The sequence below is a fragment of the Aegilops tauschii genome, chromosome 2, assembly GCF_002575655.3.
Source record: "Aegilops tauschii subsp. strangulata cultivar AL8/78 chromosome 2, Aet v6.0, whole genome shotgun sequence".
NCBI lineage: Eukaryota > Viridiplantae > Streptophyta > Magnoliopsida > Poales > Poaceae > Aegilops > Aegilops tauschii.
The window spans coordinates 156,891,298-156,918,483 of record NC_053036.3 but is presented as its reverse complement, the minus strand read 5'-3'; positions in this window follow the sequence as shown (position 1 = coordinate 156,918,483).

The window sequence follows — 27,186 nt, the reverse complement described above, 5'->3', positions numbered from 1 at the left end:
TACTTTATAGAACCTATGGCCGAGGCATAGGGAATGACTTTCATTCTTTTTCTATCTTCTGCTGTGGTCGGGCTTTGAGTCTTACTCAATTTCACACCTTGTAACACAGGAAAGAAACTCTTTCTTTGACTGTTCCATTTTGAACAACTTCAAAATCTTGTTAAGGTATGTACTCATTGAAAAAACTTATCAAGCGTCTTGATCTATCTCTATAGATCTTGATGCTCAATATGTAAGCAGCTTCACCGAGGTCTTTCTTTGAAAAACTCCTTTCAAACACTCCTTTATGCTTTGCAGAATAATTCTACATTATTTTCGATCAACAATATTTCATTCACATATACTTATCAGAAATGCTGTTGTGACACCCCCGATTTGACCGTACACTAATCATGCACGCAAATGTGTACGATCAAGATCAGGAACTCACGGGAAGATATCACAACACAACTCTAAAACATAAATAAGTCATACAAGCATCATAATACAAGCCAGGGGCCTCGAGGGCTCGAATACAAGTGCTCGATCACAGACGAGTCAGCGGAAGCAACAATATCTGAGTACAGACATAAGTTAAACATGTTTTGCCTTAAGAAGGCTAGCAAAAAAGTAGCAACGATCGAAGAGGCAAGGCCTCCTGCCTGGGACCTCCTAACTACTCCTCGAAGCCGAACTCCATGTAGAAACATCCTCGGGATCTCTAGCTCCTGGACTCCAGCATCTGGTTGCGACAATCAGGTATAGAAAGGGGAAAAGAGGGAGAAAAGCAACCGTGAGTACTCATCCAAAGTACTCGCAAGCAAGGAGCAACACTACATATGCATGGGTATATGTGTAAAGGGCCATATCAGTGGACTGAACTGCAGAATGCCAGAATAAGAGGGGGATAGCTAATCCTGTCGAAGACTACGCTTCTGGCCACCTCCATCTTGTAGCATGTAGAAGAGAGTAGATTGAAGTCCTCCAAGTAGCATCGCATAGCATAATCCTACCCGGCGATCCCCTCCTCGTCGCCCTGTTAGAGAGTGATCACCGGGTTATATCTGGCACTTGGAAGGGTGTGTTTTATTAAGTATCCAGTTCTAGTTGTCATAAGGTCAAGGTACAACTCCGGGTCGTCCTTTTACCGAGGGACACGGCTATTCGAATAGATAAACTTCCCTGCAGGGGTGCACCACATAACCCAACACGCTTGATCCCATTCGGCCGGACACACTTTCCTGGGTCATGCCCGGCCTCGGAAGATCAACACGTCGCAGCCCTACCTAAGCACAACAGAGCGGTCAGCACGCCGGTCTAATCCTAAGCGCACAGGGGTCTGGGCCCATCGCCCATAGCACACCTGCACGTTGCGAACGCGGCCGCGAGCAGACCTAGCAACCCACACGATCACGACGGTTACGTCAAAGCGGTCCAACACGGCGCGTGCCACTCAGTCGCTGACGTCACGAAGGCTTCGGCTGATACCACGACGCCGGGATACCCATAACTACTCCCGCGTAGATGGTTAGTGCGTATAGAACAAATGGCCAGACTTAGATCAAATACCAAGATCTCGTTAAGCGTGTTAAGTACCCGCGAACGCCGACCAGGGCCAGGCCCACCTCTCTCCTAGGTGGTCTCAACCTGCCCTGTCGCTCCGCCACAAAGTAACAGTCGGGGGCCGTCAGGAACCCAGGCCCACCTCTACCGGGATGGAGCCACCTGTCCTTTCAGCCCCCTCATCAGAATCACTTGCGGGTACTCAACGAGCCGACCCGACTTTAGTCACCACATGTGACATGTATATAATGTATATAGTATATATACCCGTGATCACCTCCCGAAGTGATCACAGCCCAGTAGTATAGCATGGCAGACGGACAAGAGTGTAGGGCCACTGATGGAACACTAGCATCCTATACTAAGCAGTAGGATAGCAGGTAAGGGTAACAACTGTAGCAACAATGACAGGTTATGCATCAGGATAGGATTAACGGAAAGCAGTAACATGCTACACTACTCTAATGCAAGCAGTAGAGAGTAGAGTAGGCGATATCTGGTGATCAGGGGGGGGGGCTTGCCTGGTTGCTCTTGCAAGTAGGAGGGGTCGTCAACTCCGTAGTCGAACTCACGAACATCGGCAGTGGTCTCGGAGTCTACCGGAAAGAAGTAACGGAGGGGGGAACACAATAAATAACAGAGCAATCAAATGTAACACAAAGCAAGACGCGGCGATACGTTGTGCTAGGGGTGACCTAACGTAGGGATAGGTGATACCGGCGAAAGGGGAAACATCCGGGAAAGTATCCCCGGTGTTTCGCGTTTTCGGACAAATGAACCGGAGGTGAAATATTACAGGTTTGCTATGCTACGGATGTGTGGCGGACGAACGGGCTGCGTATCCGGATTCGTATCGTCGTTCTGAGCAACTTTCATGTATAAAGTATTTTCATCCGAGTTACGGATTATTTTATATTAATTTATAAAGATTTAATCATTTTCTAGATTTCCTGGTTTTAATTTAATTCGAAATTAAATAGCTAAATGCTAGGTGCACCCAGCTCTGCGTACACAGAAGTGTACCAGAGGCTGACAGGTGGGCCAGGGGGTCCCTGTTGACCAGTCAACGTTTGACTGGTCAACAGGGGGTGGGGCCCCCTGTCATTGGCTGTTACATTAACTAACTAGTTAATTTAGTCTAACAGATTTTAATTAGTTTAACTGAACCTAATTAATTAATTAGTTAGTTAATTAAATTAATTAACTTAATATTAATTAATTAATTAATTTAAATTAATTAATATTTTTATTTACTTATTATCTTTTTTTAATAAACGTTCTCAGGGGCTAGGCCCACCTGTCTGTGGCACACAGGGGCCTTGCGGGTCGGGCGAGCGGGCGTGGGCGCGTGGCTAACGGGCATAGCCCGAACGGGCGCATGCCCGAGGGGCGCTGGGCACGCACGGCGCTCGCCGGCGGCCAGGACCAGGGGAGACGGCGAAGGGGTGGTCGCCAACCGGTTGGGCGGAGCGGGCGCCGGGGGGCGCGGCTGGAGGTGGTGGTGGCAGGGGGAGGCGCTGGCAGCGCGCGGGCCGCAACAGCAGCGGAAGAGCACCGCCGGCGGCCGCCGGCGCACACACTGGGTGCGGCCGGTGCGCGGGTCAGGTGGCAACGGTGTGCGAGGGCGATGTGTGCACATGGGGATGGGGGAAGGAGGAGAGGCCGAGGTTTGGCCTCACTGTACGGTGTAGGGTAGAGGCAGCGGCTCGAGGAGGATGACGGGGACGACGACGAGGTCGAGGCGGTGGTGCAGCAGCGGGGCGGCGTGCATCGACGGCGTCCGGCGAGGAGGGGGATGAGGACGTGCGACGGAGACGGGGAGGCGGCACCGACGACGACGGGGTGGCGGGGCGGCTCCAGCGGGGCTTCCGAGCGGCGGCGGCGTCGGGGTCGTGCGGCAGTGGCGTGGTGGCGCTGGTAGGAAGCAGAGGTGCCAGGAGGCCGGTCGGGAAGGAGGGTAGAGGAGGCGGTGTGGGGAGGCGACGAGGAGGCGCCGGCAGAGACGGGCGGCGCCAGCCGGCGACGGTGCGTAGGGGTGAGGCGGCGGGGTCGGGGCGCCGTTCCCCCCCGATCCAGATCGGGGAAGCGAGGGAGATGTGCGGGGGTGGGACGAGTGGGGGAGTGGGGCTAGGGTTACGGGGTAGCGGGGGGGGGGGGGGGTTAGTAGGGGAGGTGGACCGGGGTGGGCCGGCCCGTTCGGGCGGCTGAGGCCAGCTGGGCCACTTGGCCCAGCAGGGGGGGTCCTGTTCTCTTTTCCTATTTTTTTTGGTTTGCTCGTTTTCCTTTTCTTTTTTTTTAATTTCTTTTCTGTTTATTTTTACCTTTGTTTTTACAAATTATCAATCAAGCCCCTAAGTTAGTACTAATACTTATGACACTGCCATAATTGATTTGGCAACCTAAACAATTAGTTTATATTTGTTTAGTATTTAAAAGACATTTAAATATTAGTTTTACTGCCGCTTTGTTTTATTAATTTAGCGCCTTTAACTACTTTATAAAAAGAGGTTTTCTCCACCAATAATTACCTACGCATTATTTGTCACCTCTCGAACATTTTAGTTTTAAAGTTTGAAAACTTTTGATGTTTGCCTTGATTTTCAAATTTGAATTTGGATCGGTTTCGGACTAACGCGAGATTAACAACAGTAACCGAGGTGACGTGGCATCATTAGCGTGGAATTACTGTAGCGTAATTATCCGGGCGTCACAGCTGTAGTGCTCCCAGTCACTTTCTTGGAAATTCAGGCTTCACCGCAAGTATGTATAAAACTATATGCTTTGATCAACTTATCAAAGCGTATATTCCAACTCCGAGATGCTTGCACCAGTCCATAGATGGATCGCTGGAGTTTGCATATTTTGTTAGCACCTTTAGGATTGACAAAACCTTCTGGTTGCATCATATACAACTCTTCTTTAATAAATCCATTAAGGAATGCAGTTTTGTTTATCCATTTGCCAGATTTCATAAAATGCGGAAATTGGTAACATGATTCGGACAGACTTTAAGCATAGATACGAGTGAGAAACTCTCATCATAGTCAACACTTTGAACTTGTCGAAAACCTTTTTGCGACAATTCTAGCTTTGTAGATAGTAACACTACTATCAGCGTCCGTCTTCCTCTTGAAGATCCATTTAATCTCAATGGCTCGCCGATCATTGGGCAAGTCAATCAAAGTCCATACTTTGTTCTCATACATGGATCTCATCTCAGATTTCATGGCCTCAAGCCATTTTGCGGAATCTGGGCTCACCGTCGCTTCTTCATAGTTCGTAGGTTCGTCATGGTCTAGTAACATAACCTCCAGAACAGGATTACCGTACCACTCTGGTGCGGATCTTACTCTGGTTGACCTACGAGGTTCAGTAATAACTTGATCAACCCCCAACATAAATACCATAACCCTAACCCTAACACTAACCCCTAACATAACCATAACCCTAGCCATAAATGCATCATAAATACATCATAAATGCATCATAAATGCACACAACAAGATCAACACCTAGGGTTTGCAACCAATTGATCAAATGCACACAAAACAAAGATCTCAACCAATCAAAAGGAGGGGGAATGGGGGAGGTACCTTGGGTGATGAAAATGCTCCGGATCCACCAGTGAAATGTCAAGCAAATGGAGTGGATCTAGGGGGGTTTGTGAGTGGGAGAGAGGGGGAGAGGAGCTGAGCACGGGGAAGAGGGTGAGTGGGGAAGAAGAGTGGTGGTGGGGCCCACAAACCAGCCCCTCCCCACCTTATCCACCACACAGGACCCTACCGCTAGAGGGTCTGGCGGTAGGCTTCAGTACCCTACCGCCGGAGCCCCTGGCGGTAGGCCCTTTTCCACGTCAGCCAGCTCAGACGGCCGTCAGTCGCCGTGAAAGGCCCTACCGCCAGAGAGGATGGCGGTAGGACGTGCACACCTACCGCCAGCCCCCCTGGCGGTAGGCAAAAGGGTCAGATCCCGAATTTTTTTCAAACGGGGGTCAGATCCTGATTTTGTTTGCAGAAAGGGTCAAAACACGAAATTTTGCCGTCTGAGGAGTCACTCATAAACGTATTTTTAACATTCCCATCCTTTCACCTCATCTCATAATCTTCATTCTTCCCGAGGAAAACCTGATATATATGATGGTCCAAAGTTTGTGTTCTTTACTGCTAATAAACCAGCCGGCCTGCATCTCATGTTTAGCTAGCTAAAAGCATCTACAGCCGGATATGTCAAATATGGCCACTCAAACTCCCGCGAACGCGTCCGGACACGTCTCAAATTTCAAGAGTTGCATCCGGACATCTCATACTAGATTATCAAATCCATACAAAGACATGCAAACTAAATAAACCTACACACTACGTCGGTCACCTAGCTACTCGTCATCGGAAATGTCGACAATCTCCGTGCCCGGCTCCGGCAGCATGGGCGGCAGCTGCAGCTCCGGCTCCTCTGGCGCCTCCGGCTGCTTCGCTCCGGCCTCCTCCGCCTCTATCTCCATGCCGAGTTCGGCGAAGAGCGCGTCGGACGCTGCCTGCTCCTGTCGGAGGAACGCCCGGCTGGCCTCCACATAGGCCTCATCCTGGATGAACTCCAGGATGGCATGCTGCTCCGCCATCTCCTCCGATTGGGCGACGGCAACTCTGCCCCCGCCTGCTCCATGTTGAAGCCCAACAGCTCCGGCTGCTCCGCTTCCTCCGCCTCCTCCACCTCCATTGGAGCCAGTTCCTCTCCCTCCTGTTTCGCCGACTCCTCCTCCTCCTCCGGCTCCGGCGAGTCCGGAGGCAGCCCGACATCGATGCGGACGGCGCGTGTGGCCTATCTCGCCCGGATCTCTTGCTGGATATCGTACCGGCGCTCCAGCGTGAGCATTGCGTAGTAGGTGATCTTCCTCCGGACCATGGCAGAGCGTCAGAGCGTGGGCGGACCGCCGGAGCGGGAATGGAGGTGGTGGATGGGCTCGAACTGGTGAAGCGGAGAAGGGAGAGGTGGATGGGTTAGGGTCACGGGACGCCGGCCGGCTTAAATAGCCTGATTTGGTCTCAGGCGGCGAACCGAAGCGGCGCCACGCGTCGTTCACACCACGGCGACGGACGCGGCGTTCATCGGACCGCCGGGTTTCTGGGCATTTCCGTGTGGGACCCCGTCGTCAGACCGACGTGGCGGGCGTGTCCGGGCGCACCCGGGCGTCCCAATATCCGCCTCATTGTTTAGCCTGATATGAGGGGTGCTGGTCAGTCAGGGCGTTTGAGGCCCGTTTGAGGGGATCGAAAAATCATGACCGGTCAGTGACCGGGCGGGCCACCCGAGCATTTAAGGAGGGTTTAGGGCGCCCGGCTGTAGATGCTCTAACCCCGGTATTACTTGTAGGTACCGAAAATATCGAAGCAAATCGGGACAATTGCTTTCCTATATGCTATGATCTGCTGCAGATCTTCGATACATGTAACATATAGTGTGTGGATTGTTGTAAAGACACAGAAGTATGATGTGGCTGTTGGAGGTTCCGTATCTTACATCCATGTATGTGATCTCCAGGCAGTACTATATATGTGGTTCTATTTGATTAATTATTGAGCCCTGCCCCATGCTAAATCAATGGCGTTTCCCTGACCAATTCAACATTGTAGGGTGGTAAAATAAAACTAGTCAAGGAGGCACATCTAGCTACAATTCCTTATCGCAAGCGATTGGAATAGATCGCTACATGCATGCACTTATCACTGGTGATAATAAAAATTAGCATGTTAATAGGAACGTGTGATGTCAGAAGTAAATGTCAGCATGTAACTTTGAATCGTCGAGAAAAAAAAGTAACTTTGAATTGTCTACTTTATTTGGTTCACACCATTATCCCCCTGATCGGAACCCCACATGATGACATGTATTGGTACAAAAAAGAGTTTTCAGAAGGCTAAAAGTTCATCTCAAAAGGAAAAGAAGGCTAAAAGTTGGGCACACAAGAAAATGTTATTCCTTGCATCATGTGCATATGCATGCACTCAATGATTGTGAGGAGAACCTTTCGTCCAATGTTGCTATCAAGAGAGTAAAATGCTATCATCCTGGTCATTTTCGCGCAGTGAGAAAATGTGCAGAAAATAATTGGTTTCGATGACAGAAGCAGATAGATGATCGGCTGTCTCCTTTCTCTAGTTCTTGAATAGTTTTCGATAAAGAGCGATTTTATTATTTCAGTAACATCCAGCCTCTGCATAAATAGGATGCACATAACCAAACACCAAAAGTCTGACACTAGAAAATGTAAGAAAACCGATAAATCGGCAACAGTAGAGTCGTATGGAGCGACACTTTGCCTATGTCGAACTCGGCGGTGGATCGATCCGGAGGTTATGCTGCTACCCATGTTGGGAAAAAACCTCCGTAGCCGCCTGCACCAACCGCGTACACGCCGCCTTGAACAACGATTGGTGCTCCGCCTGTTGTAGCATAGACCATGTATGAAGCGAATGCGTACAACGGAAAATAACCTGCAAAAGAGAAGCATTTTTGTCATTAAAAATCAAATCGTTTCTACATAGCCAAAGCGACCATAGTAAGGCATACGCCTCCACCCTTATTAGCGTTTTGAAACTATTTGAAATTCCGTCCAACCGATGACCAAATATATTGGGAGTACTCATTGCCGGATACAAATTTAACGCTATTTGGATGACTGGCCATGTACAACGTGCAAACCTGCATTGGAAAAAGAGATGTTTGATTGTCTCGTCATGAGCACAAAAGCAACACTTCTTACTTCCTGGCCAGTTGGGCCGTGCAAGATTTGTCTTTGGTTAGCACAACTCCCCTATGAAGATACCACATAAAGATTTTAACTTTTAGTGAAATCTTTGACTTCCAAATTTTCTTGTTATTATTCACCGGTACCTCGGAATGCATAAACGCATGTTACATCGAGTCTACTGTGTAAGACCCCGATGTTGTGAGGTTCCAATGAAACACATCCCGACCTTGTTCAAATTAATTGAGTCCAGACGGGATAAAAGATTATGCCATGACATAAGTCGGGGGCCAATCAAATCCCGCCTGAACGAAATATTCGGCGGGGATGAACTAAGCACCCGCGCAACAGTATTACTCTTATCGCGAGCAATGGTGTATAAGACCCAATGCGAAAGACCCAGAAACGAACCTCTGACCCATCCTTTATCGCGAAAGACCCAATGCGAAAAAGTTATTTCTTTCCCGCCATTAGGCCAACCCAAAATTGTGATTCGTCAGGTCTCCAATAGGCCTGAGGCACTGCCTTTGGTCTCGATACTTGTTGCACAATATGGTTTGCTAAACACCATCCCTAGTTCTTGAATAGTTAGTACCCGCAACTCCTCCCGTGTCGCCCCTGCGCGGCGACCGGGGGGAACCCTAGCGCCGCCGCGTCCTCGTCCCTCCCCCGACCTCTCCTCCTCGCCGCCGCCGGGCAAAGCCCGGTCGGCGTCGGCGGGATCTCCTCTCCCACGACTCGATGGACCTGACGCGGGCAGATCGCGGCGGTTGTTGGCGGCGCGCTGGAGGCGGGGCGCGCCGGCGCGGGCTTGGGGGCGACGGCAGGGCTCACGCTCGCGGTTTCCCCTGGTGTGCATGGGAGTTCGCTCGGAGCGCGCGGCGGCGGCCCTCGGCAAGCGGTGGTGGGCGCTGGGCTCTCGGCGGCGCTCCGGCATGTGCAGGCGGCGGCGGTCCCTGTGCGCGGTCGGCGGCTCCGTCTCTGACCCGGACGGCGCGGAGGATGGCGGCGGCCCGGCGTGGCCGGCGATCTGGATGCGGTGGTGCCGGCGGCTCGCTGATCTGCCGGTGCTCCAGGGTTCTGCCTGGTGGTGCTGGTGGTGATGGCGGCCCGTGCACGAGAGTTGGATCCCTTCGAACTGATCTGGGTGAAAACTTGCCTTCGGCGTCTACTAAGGCCGGCGGTGGCGGCGCTATCTGCGTCGTTCCCTTCTTGAAGGCATCGCCGTGGAGAAGTTCAAGGCCACTCTCTGCTACCTCCGGGGGAAACCCTAGATCGGATGATCGGATGACGGCGGCGCTCTGGTGTCGTTCCTCCCTTGGGGGCGTCATTCTTGGAGGTACACACGTGATCGAGGGACCAGATGACGGATTCTTTGGTGGAGGGGTGATTCATCCTACACACTGATGGCGACGGATCTTGACGGCGTGGCACAGTGCAGATTTGGAGTTCGCTGTGGGAGGATGGACTCGCGCAGGAGGACGACGCTGTCGGGCGTCGTGGTGGCGTCGATGGCAGAGAGACCTGGCACGGTACATGCAACAATACAACTCTGAAGATGGATTGGTGGCAGGTGGCTGCGGCGGCCTCATACCCGGCAGGCGTCCTGGTTGAGGAGTGCGCCGGACTGGTAGGTGCCCCATACCAGGCAGCCGTCCTGGTTGGGACCTCAGGTCTTAGATATTTAGGTTCGGCTGCAATGTCTGTTTGGTATTAGGCCCAGACTATCTGCGCCCCTTCGTCAATTGGATAGGTGTAGCAACAGTTGTTGCTTAGACGGTGGCTTTAGTCTTGCTGTTGTTTGGCTTTGTAAGGTCTTGTGAGAATAATTAATAAAGTGACCGTATGCAGAGGCCGGGGCCATCCTCCTTTTCTAAAAAAATTTATTTTGTAAAATAACTTTTGGAAGCACTGGCACCTTGAGTTGTTCGTCAAGAATTCCACAAGTTTTCAGCCCGTTTGACTAAGATTGAGACGGTTAAAAATCTTTTTTACTTGTACCTCATTTGTTTCTCACTTTTGAATCTTTCTTTTATTTCTTGCCTTATCATTTATCTCGCCCCAGCTCCTTGTGGCACGTGAGCTCATCGATCGCTCGGTTGGACGCTGCGCAGGACTTCCGGCCTCCGTCAACCTCGGTCTAGCATCCCTGGATCTCTCCATTGCAAGGCAGCGGTCGCGCTTTGCTTGGCTCAAGCGCGAGCTCCGCGTTCCCATGTGTTCGCGCCGCGCACCGCCACCAAACCAGACGATCTTCTCGCTCCATGGACAACACCGTCTCCGAGCCGGCTGCCCCCGCCGAGGCGGCCTTCGACCACCTTTCGGCCATCGTTGGATCTTCCGAGGAGCACCCCTTCTCCCTTGCCTTGGAGGAGATCCGCCCCGAGCACTTTGATCGAATGGCACTTGACCAGCCGTTCTTCGAGGGCGAGATTTGGCATGCGATCAAAGCCATGCCCACGAGCAAAGCTCCCGGTCCGGATGGGTTCTCTTCTCCGTCGTGCATGCTGGGATACTGAAAAAGGTGATCTTAAACAGACAGAAGGATAAAAGCAGCCAAAATTAGCGGCGTTGCTCAGCTGGGAGCTTCCCGGCCGCCTTCCTTCTCCCGCAGTAGAAAGGGATAGCAAACGTTAGACCGGCACTTTCCCTCAGGCAGGCAAGACCGTGGGCATGGCATGTTTTCAGAGATACAAAATTCTGGGGTTTCTTACATGGCCAACTAACCTTGTGTATGAGCTCCAACATCTGCCAGCACGCTTTCTCTCATGCCATGGCGGAACGGCCGCGTCTCCAGCTGACCTGACCTGACCTGCGAGAGAAAACGCGGAGGGAAACGGGAGGAGAGGAAGAGGAGGCGGCGCTCAGCTGCAGTTGCATTATCACCTGTGCTCCCCTCTCCTCTGAAGCTGGTGCTTTGACAGGGATAGTGAGCCCTATGTTCAGGCGAGGTGACACCAACTCCGACCAGACGGATGCATGGCCTGGTTGGTTAAGCCGACCCATCTGATCGGCGTCGGTGTCATCTCTCCTGATCACAGGACCCTAACCCACAAGAACAGCAAGAACAGCTCAAGCGCTCTTCTACTCAAAGGTATGTCTGTCTGTCTGTCTGTCTGTGTGCGTGTGTGTGAAGCTGCACAATGCATAGACAAACACAAATGGCCTCCATATATAGGCCCGAGGGACGGGGGACGGGTTGATGCCTCCCAGAGAGAAAAAAACCCAGTAGTGACGCCCGGCCATGTGACAGGGCATACGCAACGATCCCCGCCTGCCGAGCCTTGACCGGGGGAAAACTCGTGCGTTCCCTCGGAGCCCCGGGGCCTCCTCGCTCGCTTTCCCACAGGACAGCGCTAGGTCAACGGCGTCGTGGAGCCAGAGTACGATGTACACACACACAGCTGCCAGACGACGACTTGCTGGCGCCCTTGACAACTTGGTGCACTGGTGCCACCACCGTCTCGTGGACCGCGACCACCCTAGATTCCTCTTCCGTCGCCCCATTTTGTGAACCGCGATCGACCTGTCTCAGGTTTCATCGCCTTGAGGCAAAGGCCTTCTGGCCGTGACAAAGTAGAGGTCCACGGTCAAGATTGATGTTCATATGTGTATCCATCAGATGAAAATGCTAATGCTGTTGTTTTCACCCATCTCGTAATCTTCGTTCTCCCTTGGGGAAAACCTGATATACATGATGGTCCAAATTAAACCGGCCGGCCTGCAGCTGCAGCTCATGCTCAGCTAGCTAACCCAAGTATTAATTGTTGGTACCGAAAATATCGAAGCAAATCGCGACAATTGCTTTCCTAGATGCTTATGATCTGCCGCAGATCTTCGATACATGTAACATAGTCCGTGGATTGTTCTAAAGGGCACAAAAGTATGATGTGGCCGTTGGAGGTTCCGGATCTTACATGCATGCATGTATGTGATCTCCAGGCAGTACTACATATGTTGTTCTCTTTGATTAATCAAGCCCTGCCGCATACTCACTCAATAATGGTGTTTCCCTGACTAGTTCAACATTGTAGGGTGCTGGTGAAATAAAACTAATCAAGGAGGCACATCTACCTTACCCAGATGCGTACCAATTCCTACGGCAAGCGATGGGGATAGATTACTAGATGCATGCACATGATTGGTGATTAGTGAGGATAAAAACCAGCATGTCAATGGGAATGTGTGAGGTCATGAGGTCGATGACAGCGTGTTATGCAACTTTGAATCGTCTCCTTCATTTGGTTTGCACCATTATCCGCATAATCGGAGCCCCACACGGTGACATATATCGGTAGTAAAAAAGGGTTTTCAGAGGGCTAAAAGTATGTAAAGTTAGGCGGCACTACAAGAAAATGCCCTTGCCTCATGTGCGTAGCATGCACGCACTCAATGATTTCGAGGAGCGCCTTTCGTCCGTGTTGCTGTCGGAAGAGTAAAACGCTGTCATCCTGGTCATTTTCTCGCGGTGAGAAAATGTGCAGAGGAAACGGTTTCCATGACAGAAGCAGATGGATGATCAGATCAGCTGTCCCCTTTCTCCGGTTCCTGCATACTGTACCATGAATGTTGCATTACTTTTGGAAGTATTACTGGTTCTACCTTGGAGTTGTTCGTCGAATTCCACAAGTTTTCCACCCGTTTGACTAGGATTGAGACGGTTATTGTCGCGGAATCTTTTTCATTTGTTTCTTACTTTTGACTGGGATACGGACTTTGAATTGTCTTAGTTTTTGCGACAGATGTGACATTGTTGCCTGGACATTTCCGTCGCCGGAATAAAACCTGAACATGAACATGAATATTTGTCCGCTGTTATGGACTACTTTGGACCTGTCAGATGTGCAGCCACAAGCTACAAGATCTCGGTGCAGAAAATAGCTGGTATAAAGAAAAGACCAAGAGACGAGTACAGTGTCACCGGAAATCTTAGCATGATCTGGAGAGCATTTAATTAGGAAAGAAATCATGTGCAGGTGGAGGAAATCCTTGCGTAGATTCGCCAAATCTGTCATCAACCGCGGAACTGATTGATCATTGCACAGTAGAGAGTACACACCAATTATCTTGGCAAAGGAGAGCCAACTGCTTGCTCTGTCCTTTACAATTTTTTAATTCAGAAAAGGTTAGCATAGCTCAACATGCACTGTCAGTCTGCAACTTGTTTCGCGTGTGCTTTCACACAGTCTGAACTATCGCTAGCTACAGTATTTGAACCTGGGACCAGGTTCGGGACGCTCACGAAGAAAATTACCTTTTTTTTAGAATCACCGTGGGAGAGGATCCCACAAGTATGCATCGTACTCGAATATGGCCGTGAGGCCAAATTTTACAAGATGACCACAAGCTGTAAAAAAAGGTAGTCTCACCAAGCCAGGGCGGCGACCTTATCACCCGGTTTTCTAAACCAATAGGCCTAAATTTCAAAGTTATTACAAATATTTTGAATAGTGGAGCAAGATCAATGATCTTCTAGCATTGCTAGCAGGACTTCAGGCCAAATGTAGAGCTGCTTGGATGCAGGGCGGAGGAGGTAGACCGGTCAAGCCAAATCCACATTGCTCTTGGATGATTGAGCAGATGATCTGTGTCCTCTGATGTGAAGGAGCACCATGGACTAACATCGTGTTCGGTGCAATATTCTTGTAGAAAGGGTTTGCTCTTATATTGAGCTCGCTCTTGAAGAGGAGCCAAGCGAAGGTCTTAATTTTGTTGGGGCGGCGGCAACATCAAAATTAGATTAGTATGATCATGGGGCGGCGTCCGTTCTCATGAGCTTGAGGTATGTGACCTTGTCCTTCGTCGGCTCCAGTCCCGGCAAGGAATGAATAAGCTCTCACCACGAGTCTGACCCTTCGTCGGCTCCAGTCCCGGCAAGGAATGAATGAGCTCTCACCATGAGTTTGATGACCCACACAGAGAGCAATTTGGAGTGTCCGCCATGTTGCGATGTGGAAGCACGTCTTAAGTTGGAAGAGACAGCTACGCCAACCACTAGAGAAAAAAAAATCAATTTCGATGGTCCAAGAACTTTTGGGAGAGCAGTCCAATTCTTCTCTCCTGCCTCACCACTGGAGGATCCGATTACCCCGTCAAGCCAGTTTTCGTGGCGATATTTTCTCTTAATGAGCATTCTATATGCATATTTTACCGAGAAAGCTCCATTCCTCCCAAAATTCCAAGCTCAAAAGTCTAGTATGTGCCGCGTGCAGGACAACCCCATAATAATTGATGCTTCTATTGAAAATAAAGTCTTCCGTATTAGAGTTCCATTCCACGAGGCTGAGGGTGCATCTATTAGTTCAGTATCTCGCCGAGGAGCATCCGTAGTTAGTGAAATAATAGGACGCATCAAACCCTTTCGTGGGAGCCAATTATGTTGCCATATCTCAGTGGTGGTCCCATCAACAATTCCCCTGTTTAGATCTTGTGCCAAAACATCTCTACCCTCAGTAACCAACCTCCAAATGTAGGACGACCTAGCGCCCAACAATGCTTCAAGAATAGAACAGTTTAGGAGATACAATGCTTTTAGGATTTTACACACTGAGCGACTCAGGATCTTGGAGGATTCTCCATGTCTGCCTTGCTAAGAGAGCTAGATTGAATAATTTCAAATCTCAAAAACCCAAACCACCCATGAATTATGGTCTAGTCATTACTTCCCAAGAAACCCAACAAACTTTTCTTATTGGGACATTTACATTTGTGCCCCTAACTCAAACCCACTATTTAGAGCATCTCCAACAGCCGCCCAATGCGCGGCGCCCAAAAAATGGGTTTACAACGCGCAAGTAGTGTTTTTAGGACGCTAAAAGACGTTTGCTCCAACAAGCGCTGTAAAATATGCTGCGCGCGCGAGTCCAGCGGTCCCAACCAAGCGGTCCCATCTGCAGCAGCCCAGAGTTTGCAGCGCGCGCGACTGGACACACTAAATATGCTGCGCGTGATGCCTTTTTAATGCGCGCGCTGCATTAGTTATAGCGCGCGCGCTTTTTGTACGGCTGCTGGAGACTCCAAATCGGGTCCGCGCGCGCTAAAAGAAGTTTTTATACCGTGCGTCGCTTATATAGCGCTTCTGTTGGAGATGCTCTTAGATTTGCTCCTAATTTCGAAGCATGCTCAAATTTGCCTCTTTGCCATTAGCCCCCTTATAGAAATGTCCTTCTGTGCCGTTTCCGTTCGGTCAAAGGGCTTTGACCGTCTACTAGACATTTTCTAGACATTGTTGCCCATGCCTCCTTAGGTCATGGACATGCGAGACCCTCTCAAAAAAAGAAAAGGAAAAAACTCTTTCTCTCACACACTTACATGTGGGGCCAAACTAGACAAAAAAGGACTATTCAAACTAGATATTGGGCCCACATGTCACTGGCTTATCAATATTTCTGATTTTTTGTTTATTAAGTCATGTCCAAAGTGACTATGGTGGGGCTACTCTGCTTAGTTTTAACCTAAACATATGTCAATCGGAGGTTAATTATGCCAGTGGGCCCACGTGGCAGTGGCTCAGGGCGGCTGTTAGCCAGGTAATTAAAGCTTAATTAAGGACCTCGTCTGAGATTAGTTGCCGGTGACCAAAATCCACGTTGGAGGCTCACCGGATAGCCTCGGGGGCGGCGGTTGACGTGTGTGGTGACTAGTGCTGCCTCTCCTGCATCCAGGGCTGCTAGCTGGAGTGCGCAGGGTGACTGAATTCACTGGCACGAACGAGGCCAGTGGCAGCGTTGCCACGTGCATAGTGGGGATGGGGTTGTGTTTTGCGTGTGAGTTCACAGACGGCCGGGCTTCATGGATGCTCCAAGTGAAGGAAATATGCCCTAGAGGCAATAATAAAGTTGTTATTTATATTTCCTTATACCATGATAAATGTTTATTATTCATGATAGAATTGTATTAACCGGAAACTTAGTACATGTGTGAATACATAGACAAAACTGAGTGTCCCTAGTATGCCTCTACTAGACTAGCTCGCTAATCAAAGATGGTTAAGTTTCCTAGCCATAGACATGTGTTGTCATTTGATGAACGGGATCACATCATTAGAGAATGATGTGATGGACAAGACCCATCCGTTAGCTTAGCACTATGATCGTTTAGTTTATTGCTATTGCTTTCTTCATGACTTATACATGTTCCTATGACTATGAGATTATGCAACTCCCGAATACCGGAGGAACACTTAGTGTGCTATCAAATGTCACAACATAACTAGGTGATTATAAAGATGCTCTACAGGTGTCTCCGATGGTGTTTGTTCAGTTGACATAGATCGAGATTAGGATTTGTCACTCCGATTGTCGGAGAGGTATCTCTGGGCCCTCTCGATAATGCACATCACTATAAGCCTTGCAAGCAATGTGACTAATGAGTTAGTTGCGGGATGATGCATTACGGAACGAGTAAAGAGACTTGCCGGTAACGAGATTGAACTAGGTATGGTGATACCGACGATCGAATCTTGGGCAAGTAACATACCGATGACAAAGGGAACAACGTATGTTGTTATGCGGTTTGACCGATAAAGATCTTCGTAGAATATGTAGGAACCAATATGAGCATCCAGGTTTCGCTATTGGTTATTTACCGGAGATGTGTCTCGATCATGTCTACATAGTTCTCGAACCCGTATGGTCCGCACGCTTAACGTTCGATGACGATTCGTATTATGACTTTATGTGATTTGATGTACCAAAGGTTGTTCAGAGTGGTACCAGACGAGATCACGGACATGACGAGGATTCTCGAAATGGTCGAGACATAAAGATTGATATATTGACCATGTTATTCGGACACCGGAAGTGTTCCGGATGGTTTCTGATAAAACCGAAGTGCCGGAGGGGTTACTGGAACCCCCCGGGGAAGTAATGGGCCTTAGTGGGCCTTAGGGGAGGGAGAGGGCAGCAGCCAGGAGGTGGTGCGCTCCCCCCCAAGGGGAGTCTGAATAGGACAGGACTAGGTGAAGGAAATATGCCCTAGAGGCAATAATAAAGTTATTATTTATTTCCTTATTTCATGACAAATGTTTATTATTCATGCTAGAATTGTATTAACCGGAAGCTTGATACATGTGTGAATACATAGACAAACATAGTGTCACTAGTATGCCTCTACTTGACTAGCTCGTTAATCAAAGATGGTTGAGTTTCCTAGCCATAGACATGAGTTGTCATTTGATTAACGGGATCACATCATTAGGAGAATGATATGATTGACTTGACCCATTCCATTAGCTTAGCACTTGATCGTTTAGTATGCTGCTATTGCTTTCTTCATGACTTATACATGTTCCTATGACTATAGATTATGCAACTCCCGTTTACCGGAGGAACACTTTGTGTGCTACCAAACGTCACAACGTAACTGGGTGATTATAAAGGTGCTCTACAGGTGTCTCCGAAGGTACTTGTTGGGTTGGCGTATTTCGAGATTAGGATTTGTCACTCCGATTGTCGGAGAGGTATCTCTGGGCCCTCTCGGTAATGCACATCACTTAAGCCTTGCAAGCATTGCAACTAATGAGTTAGTTGTGGGATGATGTATTACGGAATGAGTAAAGAGACTTGCCGGTAACGAGATTGAACTAGGTATTGAGATACCGACGATCGAATCTCAGGCAAGTAACATACCGATGACAAAGGGAACAACGTATGTTGTTATGCGGTCTGACCGATAAAGATCTTCGTAGAATATGTGGGAGCCAATCTGAGCATCCAGGTTCCGCTATTGGTTATTGATCGGAGACGTGTCTCGGTCATGTCTACATAGTTCTCGAACCCGTAGGGTCCGCACGCTTAAAGTTTCGATGACAGTTATATTATGAGTTTATATGTTTTGATGTACCGAAGGTTGTTCGGAGTCCCGGATGTAATCACGGACATGACGAGGAGTCTCGAAATGGTCGAGGCATGAAGATTGATATATTGGAAGCCTATGTTTGGATATCGAAAGTGTTCCGGGTGAAATCGGAATTTTACCGGAGTACCGGGAGGTTACCGGAACCCCCGGGGGCTTAATAGGCCATAGTGGGCCTTAGTGGAAGAGAGGAGAGGCGGCCAGGGCAGGGCCGCGCGCCCCTCCCCCCTAGTCCGAATAGGACAAGGAGAGGGGGGCGGCGCCCCCCTTTCCTTCCTCTCTCCCTCCTCTTTCCCCCTCCACTCCTAGTCCAACAAGGAAAAGGGAGGGAGTCCTACTTCCGGTGGGAGTAGGACTCCTCCTGGCGCACCCCTTCTGGCCGGCCGGACCTGTCCCCCTTGCTCCTTTATATACGGGGACAGGGGGCACCCCATAGACACAACAATTGATCATTTGATAGCCGTGTGCTGTGCCCCCTCCACCATAGTCCACCTCGATAATACTGTAGCGGTGCTTAGGCGAAGCCCTGCGTCGGTAGAACATCATCATCGTCACCACGCCGTCGTGCTGACAAAACTCTCCCTCAACACTCGGCTGGATCGGAGTTCGAGGGACGTCATCGGGCTGAACGTGTGCTAAACTCGGAGGTGCCGTGCGTTCGGTACTTGATCGGTCGGATCGTGAAGACGTACGACTACATCAACCGCGTTGTGCTAATGATTCCGCTTTCGGTCTACGAGGGTACGTGGACAACACTCTCCCCTCTCGTTGCTATGCATCACCATGATCTTGCATGTGCGTAGGAATATTTTTGAAATTACTACGTTCCCCAACATTGGCATCCGAGCCTGGTTTTATGCGTAGATGTCATATGCACGAATAGAACACAAGTGAGTTGTGGGCGATACAAGTCATACTGCTTACCAGCATGTCACACTTTGGTTTGGCGGTATTGTTGGATGAAGCGGCCCGGACCGACATTACGCGTACGCTTACGCGAGACTGGTTCTACCGACGTGCTTTGCACACAGGTGGCTGGCGGGTGTCAGTTTCTCCAACTTTAGTTGAACCGAGTGTGGCTACGCCCAGTCCTTGCGAAGGTTAAAACAGCACCAACTTGATAAACTATCGTTGTGGTTTTGATGCATAGGTAAGAACGGTTCTTGCTAAGCCCGTAGCAGCCACGTAAAACTTGCAACAACAAAGTAGAGGACGTCTAACTTGTTTTTGCAGGGCATGTTGTGATGTGATATGGTCAAGACGTGATGAGATATAAGTTGTTGTATGAGATGATCATGTTTTGTTGAAGTTATTGGCAACTGGCAGAAGTTTTATGGTTGTCTCTTTATTGCATAAGATGCAAGCGCCAAATAATTGCTTTACTTTATCGCTATGCGATAGCAATAGTTGCAAGAGCAATAGTTGGCGAGACGACCATGTGACAACACATTGATATAGATCAAGATGATGGAGATCATGGTGTCATGCCGGTGACGATGGAGATCATGACGATGCTTTGGAGATGGAGATCAAAGGCACAAGATGATGATGTCCATATCATGTCACATATTATGATTGCATGTGATGTTTATCTTTTATACATCTTATCTTGCTTTGATTGACGGTAGCATTATAAGATGATCTCTCACTAAATTATCAAGGTATAAGTGTTCTCCCTGAGTATGCACCGTTGCGAATGTTCTTCGTGCTGAGACACCACGTGATGATCGGGTGTGATAGGCTCTACGTTCAAATACAACGGGTGCAAAACAGTTGCACACGTGGAATACTCAGGTTAAACTTGACGAGCCTAGTATATAACAGATATGGCCTCGGAACACTGAGACCGAAAGGTCGAGCGTGAATCATATAGTAGATATGATCAATATTGTGATGTTCACCATTGAAACTACTCCATCTCACGTGATGATCGGACATGGTTTAGTTGATTTGGATCACGTGATCACTTAGAGGATTAGAGGGATGTCTATCTAAGTGGGAGTTCTTAAGTAATATGATTAATTGAACTTTAATTTATCATGAACTTAGTCCTGGTAGTATTAGCATATCTTTGTTGTAGATCAATAGCTCGCGTTGTTGCTTCCCTATGTTTTATGTATGTTCCTAGAGAAAACTAAGTTGAAAGATGATAGTAGCAATGATGCGGACTGGGTCCGTGATCTGAGGTTTATCCTCATTGCTGCATAGAAGAATTATGTCCTTGATGCACCGCTAGGTGACATACCTATTGCAGGAGCAGATGCAGACGTTATGAACATTTGGCTAGCTCAATATGATGACTACTTGATAGTTTAGTGCACCATGCTTAACGGCTTAGAATCGGGACTTCAAAGACGTTTTGAACGTCATGGACCATATGAGATGTTCCAGGAGTTGAAGTTAATATTTCAAGCAAATACCCGAGTTGAGAGATATGAAGTCTCCAACAAGTTCTATAGCTAAAAGATGGAGGAGAATGGCTCAAGCAGTGAGCATGTGCTCAGATTGTCTGGGTACTACAATCGCTTGAATCAAGTGGGAGTTAATCTTCCAGATAAAATAGTGATTGACAGAATTCTCTAGTCACCATCACCAAGTTAGTAGAACTTCGTGATGAACTATAGTATGCAAGGGATGACGAAAGTAATTCTTGAGCTCTTCGCGATGCTGAAATCGACGAAGGTAGAAATCAGGAAAGAGCATCAAGTGTTGATGGTTAACAAGACCACTAGTTTCAAGAAAAGGGCAAAGGGATAGAAGGGGAACTTCAAGAAGAACGGCAAGCAAGTTGCTGCTCAAGTGAAGAAGCCCAAGTCTGGACCTAAGCCTGAGACTAAGTGCTTCTACTGCAAAGGGACTGGTCACTGGAAGCGGAACTGCCCCAAGTATTTGGTGGATAAGAAGAATGGCAAAGTGAACAAAGGTATATTTGATATACAGATTATTGATGTGTATTTTACTAGTGTTCGTAGCAACCCCTCGGTATTTGATACTGGTTTAGTTGCTAAAGAGTAGTAACTCGAAACGGGAGTTGCATAATGAACAGAAACTACTTAAGGATGAAGTGACGATGTGTATTGGAAGTGGTTCCAAGATTGATATGATCATCATCGCACACTCCCTATACTTTCGGGATTAGTGTTGAACCTAAATAAGTGTTATTTGGTGTTTGCGTTGAGCATGAATATGATTTGATCATGTTTATTGCAATACGGTTATTCATTTAAGTTAGAGAATAATTGTTGTTCTGTTTACATGAATAAAACCTTATATGGTTACACACCCAATGAAAATGGTTCGTTGGATCTCGATCATAGTGATACACATATTCATAATATTGAAGCCAAAAGATGCAAAGTTAATAATGATAGTGCAACTTATTTGTGGCAATGCCGTTTAGGTCATATTGGTGTAAAGCGCATGAAGAAACTCCTTGCTGATGGGCTTTTGGAATCACTTGATTATAAATCACTTGGTGCTTGCGAACCATGCCTTATGGGCAAGAAGACTAAGACTCCATTCTCCGGAACAATGGAGCGAGCAACTGACTTATTGGAAATAATACATACTGATGTATGCGATCCGATGAGTGTTGAGGGTCGCGGCGGGTATCGTTATTTTCTGACCTTCACAGATGATTTGAGCAGATATGGGTATATCTACTTGACGAAACATAAGTCTGAAACATTTGAAAAGTTCAAAGAATTTCAGAGTGAAGTGGAAAATCATCGTGACAAGAAAATAAGGTTTCTACGATCTGATCGTGGAGACAAATATTTGAGTTACGAGTTTGGTCTTCAATTAAAACAATGTGGAATAGTTTCACAAATTCGTGCCACCTGGAACACCACAGCATAATGGTGTGTCCGAACGTCATAACCGTACTTTATTGGATATAGTGCAATCTATGATGTTTCTTACCGATTTACCACTATAGTTTTGGGGTTATGCATTAGAGACAGCTGCATTCATGTAAAAAAGGGCACCATCTAAATCCGTTTGAGACGACACCGTATGAACTGTGGTTTGGCAAGAAACTAAAGTTGTCATTTCTTAAAGTTTGGGGTTGCGATGCTTATAAGAAAAAGTTTCATCCTGATAAGCTCAAACCCAAATCGGAGAAATGTGTCTTCATAGGATACCCAAAGGAGACAATTGGGTACACCTTCTATCACAGATCCGAAGGCAAGATATTCATTGCTGAGAATGGATCCTTTCTAGAGAAAGAGTTTCTCTCGAAAGAAGTGAGTGGGAGGAAAGTAGAACTTGATGTAACTGTACCTGCTCCCTTATTGGAAAGTAGTTCATCATAGAAATCTGTTCCTGTGACTACTACACCAATTAGTGAGGAAGCTAATGATGATGATCATGTAACTTTAGATCAAGTTACTACCGAACCTCGTAGGTAAACCAGAGTGAGATCCGCACCAGAGTAGTATGGTAATCCAGTTCTGGAGGTCATGTTACTTGGCCATGACGAACCTACGAACTATGAGGAAGCGATGATGAGCCCAGATTCCGCAAAATGGCTTGAGGCCATGAAATCTGAGATGGGATCCATATATAAGAACAAAGTATGGACTTTGAGTGACTTGCCCGATGATTGGTGAGCCATTGAGATTAAATGGATCTTCAAGAGGAAGACGGACGCTGATAGTAGTGTTACTATCTACAAAGCTAGAATTGTCGCAAAAGGTTTTCGACAAGTCCAAGGTGTTGACTACGATGATAGTTTCTCACTCGTATCTATGCCTAAGTCTGTCCGAATGATGTTAGCAATTGCCGCATTTTATGAAATCTGGCAAATGGATAAACAAAACTGCATTCCTTAATGGATTTATTAAAGAAGAGTTGTATATGATGCAACCAGAAGGTTTTGTCAATCCTAAAGGTGCTAACAAAATATGCAAGCTCCAGCGATCCATCTATGGACCGGTGCAAGCATCTCGGAGTTGGAATATATGCTTTGATAAGTTGATCAAAGCATATAGTTTTATACAGACTTGCGGTGAAGCCTGTATTTACAAGAAAGTGAGTGCGAGCACTACTACATTTCTGATAAGTATATGTGAATGACATATTGTTGATCGAAAATAATGTAGAATTATTCTGCAAAGCATAAAGGAGTGTTTCAAAGGAGTTTTTCAAAGAAAGACCTCGGTGAAGCTGCTTACATATTGAGCATCAAGATCTATAGAGATAGATCAAGACGCTTGATAAGTTTTTTCAATGAGTACATACCTTGACAAGATTTTGAAGTAGTTCAAAATGGAACAGTCAAAGAAAGAGTTCTTGCCTGTGTTACAAGGTGTGAAATTGAGTAAGACTCAAAGCCCGACCACGACAGAAGATAGAAAGAGAATGAAAGTCATTCCCTATGCCTCAGTCATAGGTTCTACAAAGTATGCCATGCTGTGTACCAGATCTATTGTATACGCTACCACTGAGTTTGGCAAGAGAGTACAATAGTGATCTAGGAGTAGATCACTGGACAGCGGTCAAAATTATCCTTAGTGGAATAAGGATATGTTTCTCGATTATGGAGGTGACAAAAGGTTTGTCGTAAAGGGTTACGTCGATGCAAGTTTTGACACTAATCTAGATGACTCTAAGTCTCGGTCTAGATACATATTGAAAGTGGGAACAATTAGCTAGAGTAGCTCCGTGCAGAGCATTGTAGACTTAGTAATTTGCAAAATACTTACAGATCTGAATGTGACAGACCCGTTGACTAAAATTATCTCACAAGCAAAACATGATCACACCTTAGTACTCTTTGGGTGTTAATCACATAGTGATGTGAACTAGATTATTGACTCTAGTAAACCCTTTGGGTGTTGGTCACATGACGATGTGAACTATGGGTGTTAATCACATGGTGATGTGAACTATTGATGTTAAATCACATGGCGATGTGAACTAGATTATTGATTCTAGTGCAAGTGGGAGACTGAAGGAAATATGCCCTAGAGGCAATAATAAAGTTATTATTTATTTCCTATTTCATGATAAATGTTTATTATTCATGCTAGAATTATATTAACCGGAAACTTGATACATGTGTGAATACATAGACAAACATAGTGTCACTAGTATGCCTCTACTTGACTAGCTCGTTAATCAAAGATGGTTGAGTTTCCTAGCCATAGAGATGAGTTGTCATTTAACGGGATCACATCGTTAGGAGAATGATATGATTGACTTGACCCATTTCGTTAGCTTAGCACTTGATCGTTTAGTATGTTGCTATTGCTTTCTTCATGACTTATACATGTTCCTATGACTATGATATTATGCAACTCCCGTTTACGGGAGGAACACTTTGTGTGCTACCAAACATCACAACGTAACTGGGTGATTATAAAGGTGCTCTACAGGTGTCTCCGAAGGTACTTGTTGGGTTGGCGTATTTCGAGATTAGGATTTGTCACTCCGATTGTCGGAGAGGTATCTCTGGGCCCTCTCGGTAATGCACATCACTTAAGCCTTGCAAGCATTGCAACTAATGAGTTAGTTGTGGGATGATGTATTACGGAACGTGTAAAGAGACTTGCCGGTAACGAGATTGAACTAGGTATTGAGATACCGACGATCGAATCTCGGGCAAGTAACATACCGATGACAAAGGGAACAACGTATGTTGTTATGCAGTCTGACCGATAAAGATCTTGTAGAATATGTGGGAGCCAATATGAGCATCCAGGTTCCGCTATTGGTTATTGACCGGAGACGTGTCTCGGTCATGTCTACATAGTTCTCGAACCCGTAGGGTCCGCACGCTTAAAGTTTCGATGATAGTTATATTATGAGTTTATATGTTTTGATGTACCGAAGGTTGTTCGGAGTCTCGGATGTGATCACGGACATGACGAGGAGTCTCGAAATGGTCGAGGCATGAAGATTGATATATTGGAAGCCTATGTTTGGATATCGGAAGTGTTCCGGGTGAAATCGGAATTTTACCGGAGTACCGGGAGGTTACCGGAACCCCCCGGGGGCTTAATGGGCCATAGTGGGCCTTAGTGGAAGAGAGGAGAGGCGGCCAGGGCAGGGCCGCGCGCCCCTTCCCCCTAGTCCGAATAGGACAAGGAGAGGGGGGCGGCGCCCCCCTTTCCTTCCTCTCTCCCTCCTCTTTCCCCCTCCACTCCTAGTCCGACAAGGAAAAGGGAGGGAGTCCTACTCCCGGTGGGAGTAGGACTCCTCCTGGCACGCCCCTTCTGGCCGGCCGCACCTCTCCCCCTTGCTCCTTTATATACGGGGGCAGGGGGGCACCCCATAGACACAACAATTGATCATTTGATCTTTTAGCCGTGTGCGGTGCCCCCCTCCACCATAGTCCACCTCGATAATACTGTAGCGGTGCTTAGGCGAAGCCCTGCGTCGGTAGAACATCATCATCGTCACCACGCCGTCGTGCTGACGAAACTCTCCCTCAACACTCAGCTGGATCGGAGTTCGAGGGACGTCATCGGGCTGAACGTGTGCTGAACTCGGAGGTGCCGTGCGTTCGGTACTTGATCGGTCGGATCGTGAAGACGTACGACTACATCAACCGCGTTGTGCTAACGCTTCCACTTTCGGTCTACGAGGGTACGTGGACAACACTCTCCCCTCTCGTTGCTATGCATCACCATGATCTTGCGTGTGCGTAGGAATATTTTTGAAATTACTACGTTCCCCAACACTAGGGGAGGGGGGCGCGGCCCCTCTTTCCCTGTTGCTCTCCCTCTCCTTCCTTCTTCTCCTACTTGGACTAGGAAAGGGGGGAGCCGATTCCTACTTGGAGTAGGACTCCCTGAGGGAGTCCTGGACTAAGGGGTCCTTGGGCGTCCGGCCTGTTAGCCATGGGCCGGACTATTGGGCTGTGAAGATACAAAGACCGAAGACTCTACCCGTGCCCGGATGGGACTCTCCTTAGCGTGGAAGGCAAGATTGGCGATCGAATATGAAGATTCCTTTCTCTGTAACCGACCTTATGTAACCCTAGATCCCTCCAGTGTCTATATAAACCGGACGGTGTCTATATAGCCATTACGATCTCGTGGTAGATCAACTCTTGTAATACTCATATTCATCAAGATCAATCAAGCAGGAAGTAGGGTATTACCTCCATAGAGAGGGCCCGAACCTGGGTAAACATTATGTCCCCCGTCTCCTGTTACCATCGACCTTAGACGCACAATTCGGGACCCCCTACCCGAGATCCGCCGGTTTTGACACCGACATTGGTGCTTGCATTGAGAGTTCCACTGTGCCGTCGTCAAAAGGGTTGATGGCTTGCCTTGTCGTCAAGGAAAATATCAGCTCTGGAGGAGCCCTGGCCCCAGGCCAAACCCTCCGGCTGGGCGGCTTCGTCATGACTGCCTGTTCGGCCCTTAAGCCGACGATGACCTCTCGGGTCATCGAAAATCGCCTCCGTGTTGATCCCAAATACTCCAAACAGATGGATCTGATGGAGTTATCGTCTTTAAACGAACTCCTGGATTGCATTGCCGCCTTGGGGGTCGCTACAGACTATGATCGGATTGGGCTTAAACCCGACGAGAGAGAAATTAAAACTCCGCCGATCACCCACCAGATAGCGGTAGTCGAGGAGCAAGAGACTCTTGCTCTATATTGAGGATGAACTATGTTCGGATATCCGATCTCGAAGAGCCGGACACCCACCGGCAGAAAGACATGCCTTGTCCTCCGAACATAGAGTCGGACGACAAGCCTAAAAAATCAGTCGATATCCCAGAGCCCGAACTGTCAAGTCCGGAAGATCTTCAAATTCCGGATCCAAAATTGGGTCAGGGTTCGGATTTAAATCCACCCACCCACCCAGATATGAGCACTCTCATGAGCATACAACAATAGTCACAGGAAATGGTCCACCACTTCTGGGCCAGATTCCTCCTTGTCAAAGACAAGATTAAAGATTTCCGCGACGAAGACGCGATCTCAGCGTTCCGCAACAATTGCACGAACGAAGAAATAACCTTCCAAGTGGCCCCTTTCAACAGCGGATATCACACCCTATTGGGGCGAGATGCGTTTACACGCTT